Genomic DNA, 17,184 nt, shown 5'->3' on the forward strand with positions numbered 1-17,184 from the left:
AAGACTGATAATGGCAATTAAGCTCCTTTTTAATGCTTTGTATGCCCCGCTGATACCGGAAGGGTTAACAAAACCAGTCCGGTGACATTTTCTGCTTTGAAGACTGTCTGCTGTTGACTGGCAAACCATTATAACCTTCTGTCTGTCTAGGTGAGGGTGTCTTCCCTTTGAAGCCAGGTCATTTATTTGAATATTTTCTCAGTTATGTGGTCTGGCAAATGACAATGATTTCAAGTTGAGTGTATTCCACCTTTTGATTACATACCTAACTGGGTCTGTAATAAAAGTAACATTCCAGCTTGTTGTAGATGCGTTTGTATGCTTCCATATTTTTTATTTAGCAACACGAGTTCCCCGTGGATTGTTGCTTTATTATACTGTATATATGTTTCGTGACCTCCAGGAGTTTCTTCATGAGATGTTCTGTAGTTTTAAATTAAGGTGTCGCAACCTCCAACCAATCTTGTTTCATTGAATGCTGATATTCCGTGTTGCACACGTGTCAGTTCAGATAGAAAGCTGTGGAAATTGTACTATAAATTTATAAACTATAAATTCACTACTACCGGAGATTCTCACAGCCACCACCAGTCTAAGTAAATACTTTCCAAACTTAAACTCAACATGGCAAAAACAGAGCTCCTCATACTTCCTCCCAAACCTGGCCCTATTCCCTCCTTCCACATTACTGTTGGAAGTACGATCATTCACCCAGTAGCCCAAGCACGCTGCTTAGGCTAGGGCCCCGCTGCCTCAGACCTGGAGAGGCACTTGGGCTTTTTCCGGTCCAAAGGGATCATTTTTGCGAGCGGGGGGCGTGGCCAAACGGGTCAGGGGGCACGGCCATGACGTGAGGGAGCGCGACCATGATGTGAGGGGGCGGGACCGCCCCTCAGCCCCTTAGCTGTTTAGCCCCTCAGCTGTTTAGCCCCTCAACTCCTCAGCCACTCACGCACTCAGGCACACACATACACACGGGGGGTGGGTGGGTGAATCGGAGCCCGGGAGATCGGAGCAGGGGGGAATCGGAAGGGGGAACCCCCCCAAGAGGAGATAGTCTGTGAGAGGGAGCAGGGGGGACTTCCTTGGTGCTGCAGAGTTTATTTAAAATCGCTGCTTTCCCCCCACACTCTCCTCCCCGCTCCCCGAAGCCTCCCCTCCTCATTGGCTCACAGGCACACCACGTGACGCGTCGCCGCTTGGGATTACAATTCTCTTGAATCCCCTGGCGGCTGACGCGTCACAGCGTGTAGTGAGCTGTGCAGCGGGGGGGGACTGGGACCGGCTCGGGAGGATTCCCCTGCTGGTAGGGAACGCTCGTGCGGCAAACCCGCGCCGCCGGGCGCAGCGGGTCCCAGCCCTTAGGGGTCACACTTGATGCATCTCTCACATTCAGAACGTTTCTAAAACCTGTCGCTTTTTCCTCTGCAATATCACTAAGATACGCCCGTTTCTCTGTTGCTCGACTGCTAAAACTCTGACTCAGGCCTTGATTACTGTAACCTCCTGCTGTCCAGCCTTCCTGTCTCTCACCTGCCTCCCCTACAATCTATCCTAAACGCTGCTGCCAGAATCACTCTACTCTTTCCTAAATCTGTCTCGGCGTCTCCCCTGCTGAAATCCCTCTCCTGGCTTCCGATCAAATCCCGCATCTCACACTCAATTCTCCTCCTCCCTTTTTTAAAGCTTTACACTCTTCTGCTCCTCCTTACATCTCAGCCCTAATTTCTAGTTATGCACCATCCCGACTCTTGCGTTCCTCTCGAGGATGTCTTCTTTCTACCCCCTTTGTATCTAAAGCCCTCTCCCGCCTTAAAAGTTTCTCACTTACTGCCCCGGACCTCTGGAATGCCCTTCCCCTCAGTACCCGACTAGCACCCTCTCTATCCACCTTTAAGACCCACCTTAAGACACACTTGTTTAAAGAAGCATATGAATAGCACTGTGGATTATACTGGACACATGATACATAAAGCTTGGCCTCCTGCAGACGCACTTACCTGAATTCCCTCCTACTGTCTCTGTACGTTCTCCCTACCTAACGATTAGACTGTAAGCTCCTCGGAGCAGGGACTCCTCTTCCTTAATGTTACTTTTATGTCTAAAGCACTTATTCCCATGATCTGTTATTTATATTATCTGTTATTTATTTGATTACCACGTGTATTACTACTGTGAAGCGCTATGTACATTAATGGCGCTATATAAATAAAGACATGCAATACAAACTAAAGATGTCTCACATTTTAATCTGGTTTGTAACTTTTACATACGCCTATAATATATATCATTTTTAACTGTGCATTCAATGTCTTGTATATAATGTACTGTATAACCCTTTTTACTTCTTGTAACTATGTATTTGTCATCATAATTCTGTGCCCAGGACATTCTTGAAAACGAGAGGTAACTCACTGTATTACTTCCTGGTAAAACATTTGAAAAATAAACTGGACTACATGTTAGAATGTTGGTAAAGCTATTTAAGCCTTTTTTTATATTTTGGGATTTTGAAAGGTGCAAAGTTTCCCCTCCTTCCCCCACCCCCTTTTTTATATAGTCCCTGTGTCCAATGTAGCAACCGAATAGGCCAATGTTAAGGCCGAGGCAATTGACCGCTACCTGCAGTCTGTAGGGAGCTGGAGCAGGGGGGTGGGGGGGGGCGTGGTTTGAGCGGAGGGCTCTCCGTGCTGTTCGCCCACCCCCCCCACCCCGGTCGGTCCGTCCCCTCTTCCTCCCCCCCCGTCGGTCTGTCCCCCCCTGTCCTCTCCCCCCTACACACACAACACATATACACATACATACATGCACACACTCCCCCCCCCCCCCATACCTTTTTGGAGATGGGGGAAGCTCTGATACTCCAGCCCCCGGCGCTGATAGGCTCACCTGCGCACCACGTGACGCGTCACCGCTTGGGATCACAATTCTCTTGCATCCCCTGGCGGCTGACGCATCACAGCGCATAGTGAGCCTCGCCGGAAGGAGGCAGCGGGGACAGACAAGCAGGTGGTAAGGGGCTGGGGGCCCGCGCGCGCGCGGCCGTTCCGCCCGCAGCGGGTCCTCAGCCTGAGGCTGCGGTCCCAGTCGTCACTGTGACACGCGTGCCCGGCGGGGAGTGGGGGGGCGGCACGTGCACAGCGCTAACCGCGATCTGCGGTCTTCAGGAGAGGGAGAGGTTGCGACGGGAGGGGGCGTGCTCGGGTTTTTGCGGGGGCGTGGCCATGACCTCAAGCGGCTGGTTCGCCCTCATTGGCTGAACCGCCGGCGGGGGCGTGGCCACGGCTCCGTCGCAAGTTCCACACACAATTTTTTTTTGAGTGTGTGGAATCTTGCAGTACAGCGCGGCTGCTGAATGTGCGCCGACGCATGTACTCGGCCCCGAGTGACTGGGGGACCGGTGCTTGTTTGCACAGTGCACGCCGAGGCGTGCGCTGTGGCAGTCACTGGGACCGCAGCCTTATGCCGGCACAGTGTTGGAGCTCTTAATGGTGTGTAGTCACGGTGCAGGCCTGTTAAGGATGGACTATTTGTGAGATGTTTGTGTACGTTCACATATGATACTCAATGGTGGGAACGTGTCCCCTGACTGTGTTATCCGATCGCGTCTTAACAGCTTAGCTAGTATCCACTCTACAGTTTGTAAGATAACTGCTTCCCGCAGCTCCCTCACTGGAGCCTGATATGTGCTGGCTGTCTCTCTGACTGTCACTATCTGTCTCTGTGTGCACCTCAAGCTGACCACTAGCTGTCTCTCAGACTCTCTAGCTATTTCTGTCGGTGTGTCTCACACTGTCACTAGCTGTCTCTCTATGTGCATCTCTCAGACAGTTGTTCAATCCCATATCTCCGGTCATGTGTTGCCAGGGAGATCAGGGACAGTGTCTCATTCCTTTATCGCACCAGATAAATTCTGTATTGTCCACAGTGTACATATATTTGTAGATGGAGGATATATATGTATATATCTTTATTTTATTTTTTAACATTTTTTATATGCAGCTGTTTATAAAATAAATATTACAATACAGTACAAGGAATTATAAAACAATAGGTGCATCCAATTTACAAATCCACAGATGGAAAAGAGCCCTCCCCGGAAAGCTTATAGTCTAAGATAATATCAACCGGGGGCTGAACTAGTGAACAGGTTCGGGATCCCTCGGTTCCTGAGATCCATGTGTGCTCCCCCCCCCCCTTCCCCCTCCAAACTGCCAAGGTAATTTAATAAAAGCCACATCGCCCAGTGATGCCGGGCCGCCAACAGAAATCATGGGGCCCAGGACAAATGAAAGGAGCAGCCCCCCCCCCCCAAACCCATAGCGCACCTACCACGGAAAAATATTTTTTAGCGCGCAACTTTTACTTAACTGTTTTTTTCTTATTGTAATACGGAAAAAAACATTACAATGCAATCTGTTTATTTTTATATTTTCAACAAAAAACAAAGATACCCAATGCTACAACCAATGTGACAAAAAGGCCTGGGGGGGATTCAGTATTTGCCTGGGTGGGTGGCTGACTAAGTGGCTGCCTGCCTGGGTGAGTAGGTGGGTGGGTGACTGACTACCTGGGTGACTGATCTGCCCTCGATCCCCACAGCTGCTGCCCGGGGCAGGAGGTAGGGTGGGAGGTAGGTTGAGGGGGGGGCAAGACTGGCGGGCTAATTCCATGGGAGCATTTCCCCCTCCCCCCCAGCTTCTGGTCCCCGCGGCTGCTGGCCAGGGCAGAAGGCTGCCGCGGTTTGAGCTGGGTTGGCTGCCGCGGTTGGAGCTGGGTTGGCTGCCGCGAGGGGAGCTCGGTTGGCGGGCGCGGGAGAAGCTCGGTTGGAGGGCGCATGGGAAGCTGGGTTGGGGGGCGTGACTCGCCACGGCGCTTCCCCTCCGTCCCACATTAGGACCTCGGCTCTGCGCATGCGCACTGGGATCGTCGGCATTTATTATTATTTTTTTTAAACGGGCACGGCCATGTCCCGTGACTCACAGGGCCCGGGACGCCAACCCCGGCAGACCCACCCTGTTGGCGTGCCTGCAATGATGCTTCATCTCTCTATTGGTTGGCAGTGAGGTTGACATGCAGCCATTTTTTGTCCCTAGGTCAAGGATTAAATACTGAGGGTAAAAACCATAGCTGCAGAAACCCGCGGTCTGGCTGCTGCTTTAAAATATTCCGAACATTTTGGGTCTTCAAAATCTTCTAAGAGAAATCATTGCCATGAAGTTAATCAAGAGATATCTCCAATGAGATAAGACTGCAGCCAACCCTCAGAAGAAAATACAGGCAAATGGCTATCCCTGGAGTGCTGTAGCATCCAAAAAATGTAAGGCGCAGAAGGAACTGGTTCTTTTAAAAGGAAAATACACCATTTACATTCTAGCCAAGCTCTTTGAAAGCCCTAGGATATATTTTTTCTGAAGGATATGTGCTATTTATTCTTATTTGGCAGAGTAAGTGTGTATTGTATGTTCCCAGCAACATCTTCATTGACACACTAACCCAGTGGTGTGCAACTCCTGTCGTCAAGGGCCACGAATCGGCCACGTTTTCAGGATATCCATGCTTCAGCACAGATAGTACATTCAAAGACTGAGCCAGCTGTGCTGCAGCAGGAATGTCTTGACAACCTGACCTGTTGGTGGCCCTTTAGGACTGGAGTTGCCCACCCCTGCACTAACCCCTATACAAATTCATGGATCCGTACAAAGTATATTTAGCATGCATATTTGCCACATATTGCAGGTAGTGCTTGCCATTGAATGAAGAAAACCGCACTGGAATTGCCTGGATAGCAGTAGAGTGTGCACAGGGTTAAGAAATCTTCTGCCCTCCGAAGCCCTGAACAATCCTAGTATTTGCTGGCTGGTCTTATGGTTTATTCCCAGGGGAGGAAGGCTGAAACAACAGATGGAGGAAATTGGAGCATCCTTGCACCTGTGATGCTATGAATCCCGGGGCAGGGTGTGGTAGAGCAGAACGCTGCAGTCAATGGGAGCTGGGTCATAATGGGAGGGCTGGAATCCCCAAGGACCAGCCTGGTGTGGATGTAGAAACTCAGTGTGGTATTATTAATCAGGTGTAATATGTATTGCAAACCAAAATCTATGCTCAGGTGACTCGCAAGATCAAAAGTTCGGAAATGGCCATTTACGGGTCACTGAATATATTTTGGTGCTTTGGCTATCATGAAGTGTCTTCCTTGCATTGTCAGGACATCACGCATCGCATGACATAATGTGTGCAGAACGTGTAATCCGAGGTCTGTTAATATAAAGTGTAGCAAATGGAACAGACCAGTGGGAAGGATGCACGACTTGTCTGCAAATGAAATTCATGGCGCCAGCGGTTCCCGTCGCGTTGTCCGACCAGAAGAAAATTAAAGGACAACTTAAACTTAAGTTGCATGTTGTGAAGATCCGATACATATGAATGCCGCACTACAGAATATGTTGGCACTTTATAATTAAACGATAACGATCATTTCCATGTATTTTCATTTATTGTAGCAGAGCAAGATGAAGAAGCATTGTAGTTACAGACTTTTTAAAGCAGCATTTCAGGCTGTTGTTTCTCCCCCCCCCCCCCCCCACCCTTTTAATATGTGCATCAATACAATCCACACAATAAGTAATTCGCTAAGTTGCCGATCGATCCGTTCTCCTGTGATCGATTGGTGAAGATTTGGCTCGGGGGGTTCACTAAATGGCTGTCAGGGCAGCAGAAGAGGACCAAATATGCCAAGTTCTGTGGGGAAGATCATGTGAGAAAAATGCTACAAGTATTTTCTCAGAGTACAGAACTGATTTTATTAAAAAAAATAAATGTAGGATATTGCTTGGTCTGCAGCTTTAAGCTTCGAGTTATCTGACTTTAACAAATCAATGATGTGTGTTTTATTGTCTCAAATTATTATGACTAGTTGTTGTTTTTTTTGGGGGGGTCTAATTTTATTCAGATAAAATAGTACTAAGCAACTGTGTATTGAAAGCAGTATTAACCCATTTTAGTTTTGTTTTAACTTGGAGCAGCTGCCTTCCAGAGATTTATGTTTGGGATTGCAGGCCTCTTGCCATGCTGATCGCACGGCATTCTGATCAATAAAACACACTGTGAAATTGCTGTAGACCAACAGTCATACAATACAGAGAAATAGAAGGCTCCATAGAAAATAAAAACATTTTTTAATGCAGTTTGAACTTAAAAATGAAATGTACCTGGCCTCTTCTCCTCTTTGCTGTAGGAACTGGGGTGAGATGGGGAGTAGGTTACATGATTGGTGGGAATGTGATGAGATCAAGAAATGATGGGCTCAAATTTATGCTATAATCAATAAGATGTTGGAGCTGAAACTAAATCCAGTCCCATGGGAAGCTCGACTTAGCAGACCTATCCCAGGAATCTGTGAGATAGAAGGGACATTAGTATATTCTCCGTCAGCAGAACCGCACTGGAAGCAGCCAGCTCCCGATGTTGCAATGATTATTAATAAAATGTGGAAAACCACGTACAGCAAGAAATTAGCTTGATACGTTAACCAAAATAACACACACATGGGAACCTTGGTGCAAAACATTCCCCAGACCCAAATTCAGTGATAAGCTGGGGGTTTAGCCTTTCACGGTGCAGACCACATATGGGAGAGTGAGCAGCTCTGCGAGTAAAGACGCCGACTGTAAAAACAACGACAGAGGGGAAACTGGTTCAATTCCCGGGGGCCTTGGGCATCAGGCATCTAAATCATAGATTGTAAGCTCCATGGGGCAGGGACTGTATATAAAAAATCCTATGTACAATGCGGCGTACCGCACACTATACTGTAGTTGTGAAACGCTTTGAGTCCCATATGAAATAGTTATTATAGGACTGTCAAAGGTAGAAGATTTGTACTGCAATAATGTCAAAGCATTGATGTAACTGCCACCCACCCTCCCACATCCCCTATTAAAACGGAACTTTTTGTTTTCTGTAACAACCCCTATTACCCCTCCCCCACCCTACCTGTTCTTAATGTAAATTAAACAATGAAATGCACTTACTGGCAGGTTATGTAACAAACAAAAGAAAAGCAAAGTTACCTGTAGATTCTTAAGCTCCCAAACCATCTTATATTGAAAGAATTTAGTACAATATTGTTAAAACATTCCACACACACACACACATCTATGTAATAATACTTGTAGTATCCGAGGGGTGAAAAAATCCATTTAGCGCCTGTGCTAAGCGGTGCGCTAAATGATGTCAACAGCACTCTCCAGCCTCCATGACTGTGGCTTTGCGGGCGCTCTGACTGGCCGTGGCGGTGATTGTCAGATCCGTCACACTGCGGGGGGAGTTTGGAGTGGAGAGCCGGTGGCAGAGACATGCGGGAGCTGGCGGCGGGAGCAAGTCGAAGTGATCCAGGTCTCTGCCCGACCCTGCTTTCATATCGCACTGTGGCAGGGCGAGGGTGGAGATGTGTGTGTGTGTGTGTGTGTGTGTGTGTGTCGGCGTGCCACTGATACAGCCGCCGGCGATGGGGGGGGGGGAGGGGAAGCCTGCACACGCCTCCCTCCACGTCATACTTACTGCTGGCTCCCAAGTCATTTATATTTTGGTCCACCCCTGTTTACTAGTCTGATTTTTGTAGGGCATCAATTACTTACATTTACCCTTTTACACGTGCCACTGTCATTAGTTCACTTTTGCCCAAGGAAGGGCTGCTTCTTTAATCTGCAGGTTCTGCTCCTACAAATGTACAAAGATACAAATAAATAACTGTAGCCAGGTCCCCCCTGCCTGTCAAGTCCCCCCTCACCTTGCTGGCGATCGCGGGTGCCGCCGAGCCCAATGGCGGTCCCGTCGGCCGATCACAAGAGGGGGGCGGTCAGGATGCTGCTCGGGGGTTGCCGGGGACGCGTGCGGCCGGTTGCCAGGGCCGCGATCGCGTCGTTGGGGTTCCCGGCGCTCCCGGAGCAGGGCGGCAAGGGCGCCGCCATCTTCTATTTGTTCACGCATGCGCAGTCATGCTCGGTGCGGTGGCCAGCAGGGAAGTTCGCGCATGCGCAGGAGACGTGCGCGAACGAGGGCCAATCAGGAGAGGGCTCACAGAAGGGACTACATCTCCCATGAGCCTCAGGAGCGCCCCACGTGACCCCAGGGAGCCAATAGGGCTGCAGCACCTCCCTGCAGAGGAGATTAGTTACATTTCGCGGGGGTTTGGAGCACGTTAGTCGGCGTCAGGAGCAGCTAGGGGAAGGAGGTAGGGTGCAGGAGTCAGTGACTCCCTGTACTAGGCCAGCAGCCCCCTAGGCCCCAGACAGCCCTGAGCCACTGTGTAGCTTGTTGTGCTATAGGGACAGGCCCTAGATAGGGACACTGCCCCATTAGCTATTTGCATAGTCAGGGACACCGCGCTGAAGCCGTGCAGCCCTGCGAGGAGGGTTCTGGGCTCATAACGCCACCAAAGACACTGCGACTAAGGTGATATTATCCACGCTGGAATTCACCCAACGCGGTGCGGAGGACGACGTCGGATCGGGCGGAATCCCTGTCGTAGTCTGCGGAACCCGGGGGGGGGGAGCCCCGGGCAGGTATCATTCTTCAAGTGCACCAACACTGTACAGCAACGCAAGAAGCACGCCTAAAGGGTGGGGGTATCACTTGGGGACACTTACGTGGAGAGTGGCCAAGGGCCTTGTATAGTGCGATTGGATACGGTGTGGGGATACACGGTGGTGGGAGCGGGGTGTATGTTATACCTTACCCAAAATGCAACGTTGAATGTTATGTATAGTAGAATATAAGTTATGCGCATATATGCAGTAAAGCCTGTCCTGTTTTACAACTGTGTGGTTACCGTGATTGTTTCCTGTGAGGGCCTCCTCCCACTCCGTTGGGATCCCTCCCTGGTGGAGGCGTTGCACTACGAGATTGTTATATGTATGTACCCCAGGCTCCCCAAGCGGAGGCTTAGGCTCCTGAGAGCCACACAGGTATAAACAGCAGTAGTAGCGTCTGTATTCACAGGGAATACCCTTTACATAACATACACTTTTCCATCAATACAGAGGGAAAAAAGTGATTTAAAAAAAAAAATGTTAACATAAACTTGCTATGTGTTTCCAAATCCAAACCTTTCCTTTTTCCCACCAGTGTTTTGAAATAGGGGGTTTAACACTTAATGCTTCGCCGAACCACGAAAATGTCTAGCGTGACCACACTACACATAATTGATTGCTCTTGTGTTTTCTTCTCTCTTTTTTTTGCACCCTACCGTGTGAATGAGTTTCATAGGTTTGGGCAAATAGTAATTAATCATATAGCTTGGAAATACTTTATCTTGGTAAATGTTTGTTCTTCAAAGGAATTCGGACGTAATATATTATGGTTTTTTTTTTTGCCAATATTGTCCATATTTTCTTTCATCGATTGCCCAACTGAAAGTATTCTCCATGAAATTAGTATATGCAGCGGCTTCTTTTGTTTTCTCCTTGCCCTGCTCGGGGTGTAAACATGGGGTTCTCGGCTCCAGTCCTCAACCCGCCCCCCCAACAGGTCAGGTTTTCAGGATATCTCTGAACCACCTGTGCTGAATCAATACGTCCGTCTTCGACTGAGCCTCTGATGGAGCCACCTGTGCTGAAGCTGGGATATCCTGAAAACCTGACCTGTTTGGGGGCGGGGGGGTGGGACGGGGGCTTGAGGACTGGAGTTGAGCACCGCTGGTGTAACCAACGGGCAAAACCAAAAGAGTTTGGAGGGCAGTTCCCCCTTTAGTCTGCTTGCTGTTGTGCTAATGATTGATTCAACTGTTTCTTTTGTTTTCTGGGTGGTTGAACGGATTCTTCAGCAATGATTAACGGCGTCTTTCAGCGCTATGTATGGCACTAAAATAGTATAAAAGCAGCAAAATTAGCTCAACGGTTTTCTAAAGCATTTTCAATAATTCTTGGTTAAACAGTTTGTCATTTTTGCTTTATTCCCATTCAAACGTGCGCCTTTTATAAGAATGTACAGGCAAATAAACATTGAGAAAATAACAGCTCTTTAGGCGTCTATGCTCATTTCAAACCGGTAATACAATATCTTCTGTGGCATTGGCTTTCCTGTACATTGTCTTTGTAGCTCTTTATTGATTTGTGTTGGATGCGTGAGGATCAGGCTGTTTCAGAGGGAGTCACTGGGCTCCGATAAAAGGGCAGTTAGTGTTGAACGGATCTCTAATAACCCTTATCGGAGACTAGTGAATCTCTCCCATTTTCTTTCTGAATGGTCTCTTCATTTAGAAGCTCACTTGTAGCCCTCTCATTACCTCACCCTCTCTTATAAAAACCCTGGAGATGTTGGTGCACCTGTAACTTTGTCAGAGATCTCTGGTAACACCAGCCTGTTTCACTCAGATCTAGGGCCTTATTCTATATCTGCCAAAGTGGTCTTTGGGATTGTTTCAGACGAAAATCAATAGAGTAGAAAGCACTCCCATGGATTTTTTCTTCACACATTTGTTCGACGTTTTGGTGCTAAACGTGCTAAACGCGGACCTCTCAAGACTAAGGCTGCGTCCCTAGAGGTTGGAGCAGTGCGGAACCGCGCTGATGCTGAAGCCTGTGCGATTCTATGCACATGCAGGCGAGCCAGCGTGCGCGATGGGGGCGGGGGGAGGCGGGGCAGTGACGTCGCTGGGCCAATAGCCCGCGACGCACTGACGTCACGGCGCCTTGACGCTGCTGTGCTGTGATTGGATGTTTTCAGACGACAGCGCACTGAAAAACAGCTTCGCCTGTCGGGTGAAAAATCCAACGCTTCAGCACGCCTGCGGACGCTCGCGTGAGCCCCCTCTCAAGGCATCCTCATTGAGGATGCAGGGGCTCAGCGCGGAGCGTCCGCACGGCTGAGCGCTGCCTGTCCTTCCATGGACGCAGCCTAAGGCAGTGTCCACGCTGATGCTGAGCACGCCAAAAACGTTCACTTCAGTTAAAATCAATCTGTACGGCCATGCTCAGGCGGCGCGCTCGGGGGGGACAGAGCAAATTGATTTTTAAGTGCGCTGAATCGGCAACCAATCAGCGCCAGTAAATGCACAAAACGCACAGACACACACACGCATAGCCACAAACAGACACAAACACACTTACACGCATAAATTGACCCGATCCAGCCAGTGACACGCCCCCCGCTCGCGCTTGCAAAATTTTTCAGGGCAGCCTGCACTCATGCTTGGAGAGTTGGTGATGTCACCGCTCTCATGCATGAGTGCGCTCAGCGGCAGCGTGGCCACAGCCTAAATTTTTGGGGATTTTATGCCAAAAAAAATGCACGAACGGCCGCTTCGGTAGGTATAAATGACCCCCTCAGTATTTGGCTAAACCTCAACACATTAAAATGTGCTGTTGTGACCATTACATGCATTTTCATGGACTAATATTAAACCTGAATCCTCTCGCTGTCAGGGGGCAGTCCTTAAATATGGCACTGCCAATGGGTTCACTTGTGGATTGCTTTCCCTGTATCCCAACTCCAAAGCAGGTTATGAAGTGGCAATGGCGTTATCACCAGTTCTCTCACAGTGGAACCTTCAGTGTGAATGGCTAAGATTATCTGAAGTGAAGCTGTAAAATCCATCTTAATAAACCATCCTAAAAACTCTGGAGGCTGGAAATCAAAAGGAGCACTACAAGCCAGTTTAAATTTTTTTTTTTTTTAAATACAGTATTGAAGCAAGGGGTCTCTGGAGCCAACGCTCATTAATTGCAGCTCCGGGTACCCCCTGCTTCCGGAGATACTTACCTCCGAAGGGAGTGTCTGTATATGCTGCAGTTTTCTGCTTCCTCATAGGCCCATAGGATGCCGAACCTGATGATGTCACGGCTTCCTATTGGCCTTCAGAGTCCGGGAGCTCTGAAAAGTAGATATATAGTGAACCCTGGAGTCTCTACAGGCACCCACTACCGAGGCGAGTATCTCTGGAAGCAGGGGGTTCCCGGAGCTGTAATTAGCGGGGTTCAGCCATGGAGACCGGAGTAGGGGGGGGGGAGGTGGAACCGCTTGGATTGCTTCTTAGACCCCCCCCTTTCGTGATTTTTAATATCCTAAAACTCTGTAGCACATAGATTTCACCAGAGCATCCTTTTTATATTTGGAAATTACAGATCTCATCTAAATGTAACACATCTTTGTTAGTTCGAATTTAGCTACTTATGGTGTAGTAGGCTTTGGGACCGCTGGAATAAAATTGCATTGGTAGAAACAATGATGGTTAATAACAGGAATAGTATGGCAATAATTACGCTATGTCAAAATCTAATTTGCAGAGGTTTGAGGGGGTGTGTTTTTAATTGGAATTTCTGACACAGTGCTCGCTCCCTTTAAGTACACGGTGACACACATCACTGTCCTGTTACAAAGTGTGCAAGCAACGTTTAGTCCATCTACTGATTTATAAATTTACAGTGTGTGTGTGTGTGTGTGTGTATATGTGTATATATATATATATATATATATATATATATATATATATATATATATCTTCTTATTACCTTTTCAATACATTACATTATACTAATAAAAAATAATGTGTAGGTTTAATTAACAAAAAATAAAAGCACTGGTTGCTCCCCACAAAACACAACCTCAGTAATTACTTGAGCAAGATGTAGCCAATGTGTTCCAGTCTGTGTTCCATCTTTAGTAGGCCAAGAAAGTTTTAATATCGTTAATGTGATGTCATTTGTAGAGATCACCTAATACTGTCATGAATTGGGCAGAATTCTACAAAATGGCATTCCCCCTTCCTAGTGAAAGGGTTTGTAAGAAGGGGAAGCCTTTTGTTGTAAGCTTTCCTCCCATCAGGATGGCTAGTTCTTGGCTGCCCTGCTGTGCCCAGTCAGAGGTCTCTGTTTTGGGGTAGAAGAGGGTGGGGTGTGAGGTTCTCTTTCTTTTCCAGGCATTGTGTCCTCGCACATCTCACAGTTCAATAAGTTACTCCTTTTCTCCAGTGTCTAATCAATACCTCTTGCTCTGGTTAAATCTGCCGAGCAAGGGTTGTGTCCAACAGACCTAGATCTGGCCCCTTTACTGCCAAAGGGATTGTGGGTATTATTGGAATGTAATGAAATCAACAAGTGATGTCATATTTAGCTTTTGAAGTTTGTTTGTTCCTTTTTTGCACAAAGTGGGAAGGAAAAGAAAGGTCCTTGTTCAGTATGATAAGAAAAGGGTGTTACAGCACAGTTAACATTACATGATCTTACATTCAAATGAATGTAAGTTGATTCATTGCTTACTCTTATCGAAGCGCAGACAGTTTACGCAGCACTGTCTGTACACGTTCCTGCCCTGCAAAGCTTACAGTCTGAGGCATAGGTAGATGTGGATTGCCCAAGGTCACAAAGAGAGCCGCCACTGGGAGAGGGCCGGGAGCAGGGCACGACTCGGGCGCCAGCAGTGAACTTTTAGGCACCCGAGGTTTTTCCACCCCGACTTTTGCCCAATATCATATGTAACTGGTCCTAGTCTAGAACAGATGTTTCTCACTTCAGAGGTCATTTCCTTAATCACAGCGTTACCACACTTTCCTTTTTACACATTTGATTTATAGTTGAGCAATAATGACCAGTTCCTCCCCAGTGCTCTAAGTACTCATTTAAATGCTTGAGGTGTAACTAATGTCACCAAACTCCTACAATGATCCTTTATCTTCTTGGTTTGGATAAACAAACACATCATTATTGCAATTAGAAAAATGTGTTTATACAATAGTTCAAACAATACCTAATTGCAATCTCTTTAGAGCTGGGATTACCTTCTGATATTTACTTTTATATCCAATTCCCATCACTTATCCCTCCATTGTATAAAGACGGTCCGATGGTACCTGATATGCTTACACAGTGTAGACGTGCATACAGTCCCTACAGAAAAGGGACTTACATGGGGGGGGGACTTACCCATGTAAATGGGTAATATTTCTTAGAACATCAGTATTCAGTCACTTCTCAATTAGTTATACCACTGTATTTTAAGCACATTTTCCAACTAGGTAATACTAAATGTTACTAAACTTTTTCTCCGTCAAATAGTCTGTTTGGACCTATCCATTCTACTAACATTTATCCATAAAGACTAGTTGCATATTCTGCGATTTCAGATAAGACATTCAACTGCAGAGATTTTGTTTCTTAACTTTCAAGTAATTTACCTTTTTTTTTAAAGTTAAGTAATTTTGCTCCCACGATTATGCAAATAAGTACACTGATTTCTTATTCTCTCCTCCTTTTACACCCCTTTCCCTCTTTATCTGCAATCTGTGCTAGCACCGCCCTGAAACATCCAAAGAGTGAATAGAATAAAACCATTAAAGGGTAACCTCAAGCAAGGGAGTACACACATCTAGGGTGTGTAGCCATAACAGATTCAGGTTTAGTTCATGATAATGGCAAAAGGTGAATTAGCAATAGAAAAAATACCTGCTAGGACTAGCAGGTGGATATACCAAGGGGACATCTTCTAGGTCGGGGGTGACCAATTCCAGTCCTCAAGGGCCACCAACAGTCCAGGTTTTTAGGATATCCCAGCTTCAGCACAGGTGGCTCAGCGACTGAGCCACTTGTTCTGAATCTGGGATATCCTAAAAACCTGGCCCATTGGTTGCCGTTGAATACTCGAATTGGCCACCCCTATTCTAGGTCCTGGCTTGTTTAGACAGCCCCCTGTACAAGTTCTGTACGAACGGCCTTTACTTTGATTTTTGTTTTTTATCCTGATAACATGCTTTATTGTGGAATCCACCAGTAGTTTTCTGCTATTATATTTTCTCCTCCTGGGGCTGAGCCCCAACTGAAAACAGTACTGTAGATACAAACCTGTACATGCCATTATATGTCACTGTGCTTTCCACAGCCAAGCTTCCAGGCCAGCATTGACATAATTATTAAACACACCTTATGCCTTGAAACACCTGCTAATAAATGGGCAGTGGAGTGCTTTGAACTCCAGCATACAGTATGCTAAGAAGTAGATTTTTGGCTTTGACTGCATATGCTAAGTCTTTCTGCCCAGGGCAGGCATGGAGATTCAGATAAGATCATGATGTAGTCAGTGATCGCAGTGGAGATGATTACCCTGTCTCAGACACTGTACACAGCTTCTTAACAAAGGACATGCATGGAGACAAGGCTACAGATTTATGTGTCTCTTGGTGCTGAGCTTGAACCACCCAAACCCGCTTTCTGCCTGGAGATGTAAGAACACGCCATCACATTTCTGCCTTCAAATTGATTGGTATCAAGCATCAGACTACTTTAATTATTTAATGAGACACAGGGCTCCCTCCCCCACAACCCATTTACAAATCATCCACTTCAGTAAATGAACAAGGACCACATGAGCTCCAGCCAAAAGGCTGCAGATTTTCAATGGTTACAGAGCCCTGTTTCTGTGACTTAAGTCAGTAGCTCTGTCTAACTCAGTGGTTTTTTTTTAACTTTTTTTTTGGTTTGGAAGTTAATATTGTGAAAATCTGAGGAACCCCAACCCTCTCTAATAGCATGTCTGAGATCAGATGCATTGTGAGGAACCCCAACCCTCTCTAATAGCGTGTCTGAGATCAGATGCATTGTGAGGAACCCCAACCCTCTCTAATAGCGCGTCTGAGATCAGATGCATTGTGAGGAACCCCAACCCTCTCTAATAGCGTGTCTGAGATAAGATGCATTGTAAGGAACCCCAACCCTCTCTAATAGCGTGTCTGGGATCAGATGCATTGTAAGGAACCCCAACCCTCTCTAAAGCCTCGGGGGGGGGGAGGGGGAAAGAGGGGGCTCGTGGGGTGTGAAATGGGGGGGAGGGGGTGGCGGGCAATACCGCCGACACGGGGGGGGGGGGGGCGCCCTGCTTAAAATGTTTGTCCCGGGCCCCACGATTTCTGTTGGCGGCCCTGACTCTGAACCCCGTTGAAAAACACTGCTCTTAGCTCAGCGCTGCGCAAACTTTTTCAGCTGTGGCCCCCTTCCTGGGAGCATTAAATTAAATGCATGGAGGAAGAGCGCGGGGCCTCTGTAACAGCCCGCGCCCCCCCTGCAAATTCTCGCGCCCCCCAGTTTGCGCACCACTGCTCTAACGGACATGTATTTTAATTGGCAACAATATAACGTGAATAAAAGAGTTCACTTTTCATTGAACAGCAGATTTTATGCAGACTGATACATTTTA

The 17,184-nt window shown here is 47.3% G+C and overlaps 1 protein-coding gene across 3 annotated transcripts in view; it reads left to right on the top strand.

Moving 5' to 3' along the window:
- FZD3 (frizzled class receptor 3) overlaps window positions 1–17,184 on the top strand; it is an 81,183-nt gene that overhangs the window by 6,311 nt on the left and 57,688 nt on the right. The window lies entirely within an intron of this gene.

This window comes from Ascaphus truei, chromosome 4 (assembly GCF_040206685.1).
Source record: "Ascaphus truei isolate aAscTru1 chromosome 4, aAscTru1.hap1, whole genome shotgun sequence".
NCBI classification, from domain to species: domain Eukaryota; kingdom Metazoa; phylum Chordata; class Amphibia; order Anura; family Ascaphidae; genus Ascaphus; species Ascaphus truei.